A 1,747-nucleotide genomic window follows, 5' to 3' on the forward strand; every position below is an offset into this window, starting at 1 on the left:
CTTACCCAAAGTCAGATCACTCTCTCTGCACTGCAGAGTTGGGGCTCTGAAAAATTTAATTGGAATCCTTCTCAAGCATATAAAAACAAAGCCTTTGTAACCAGTAACAAATTTGCAATTTTTTTTATGTGGTACATAATAATTCAATAGGACATAAGAAGCCAAATTTGCAAAAGAGATTATGTTTTCACCTAAAATAGTCACTGACTTCTATACACGTGCAGGTCCAAAATGGACACGCAAAGGCAGGTTGCATCCGTCCTGTACCTTTAATTTTGCGCATGTACAGGTAAGTTCTAATTCAATGCGTACAGAGAAACCGATTAGATGAGAGCATCTCTCTTTTAAAAAATCAGGTATCGGTGTTTTGTGCATGATGAAAATACAGAGAGCTAAAGGCAATATAATTTCTGTTTTAGTTCAGACATTTCAAGAACTGGAGTGTTTCTGCTCCACTTTAGGATAAACAATCTGCTACAGTCTTATTAGGTGAAATGGTATACCCTGGTGTCAGTGCTTGTCTTGCTCAGCTGTCATCTCACATTCCCTAGGGGCTTGTATATCCTCTGAGACTGAGATTTGCACAGCAACGTCAGGGATTTGGATGCTCAGTTCCCATTATTGTTGCTGAGGATCGAACCCCTTTGTTGGGGGATGTTAGTTCTTTCTGTGGATTTGCTATCTTCTGGCTCCTTGGCTTATATTCCCTGCCTTTCAGTACTTCTAGTGAGTCTTCAGCCTGCTCTTTGAAAGGCCTTTTGCCACTGGTGCATTTTATAACCCTTCACAGAAAGCCCCGAACAGGCAATGGGAAAGCTATTTCTTATAAACGTGTTACACATATATGTGCCTCAAAAGCCTACTGGAGAAAAGCAAGCAGGAGAGGTAAGAGCAGCAATATAGATGATTTGGGTAAAACAACACACCAGAGAACTCAAGACAGAAACTTCTGAGCATGCTGCCAGGCTGTCCAAATTAGAATAAACCATTTGGACTATTTTGGTCCCTGGAGCACAGTAGAATGCCCTGAATTACAAATTTCTGTTTAGTCTTCTCTTTCTCAGGGATGCAACTTCCTCGTGATGTCTACACCAACACCAGAAAATAAAACAGTGCTGAGACAAAGGCTTAAGTACTGGCCCTCTATCTTCCCTATTTAACTGTTTTCAGTTTAAGCATAAAAGAATTTAAGCATGGGTGAAAGCCACACAGTCTTAATTAGCCTCCAGACCACAAAACCTAACCTGGTCCCCTTTATTCGCTACACACAGAGCCAGCACAGGCAAAGATTAAAATCTCCCTCTGTGACATTTAACCACCTTTGCAAGGCACACTTAGGACAGCTGGTGAGAAGAGATGCTGCTCTGTAATGATTTCTTAGTTAATAATACATTTACATATGTGTGTCTGCATGTGTATGTATATATACACACAAAATGTTTATGCCAATGGATGGAACAGCTACAGCATAATTTTCTACCTTAGTTAATGAGGCAATCCAGTACAGAGAGCAAGTTTCAAGCCTTTGACTTACGACTCCTGTTGTTTTTAATATGGTTTTAACTGTCAACGCTAGTAAGTCATAAATATGAGAATAATGTAATAAGGACTACCACAAACACCCATTTCTATGTTATTTTATTTTTGTTCCGTATTTAAAGTATCCACACATCTTCACACATTTCCTTCCTCCTCCCTGTCAGACGCTGAGGCTCTCAGTCATGCAGGTAAAAAGGATTGACACTTT

This window comes from Rissa tridactyla, chromosome 2 (assembly GCF_028500815.1).
Source record: "Rissa tridactyla isolate bRisTri1 chromosome 2, bRisTri1.patW.cur.20221130, whole genome shotgun sequence".
NCBI lineage: Eukaryota > Metazoa > Chordata > Aves > Charadriiformes > Laridae > Rissa > Rissa tridactyla.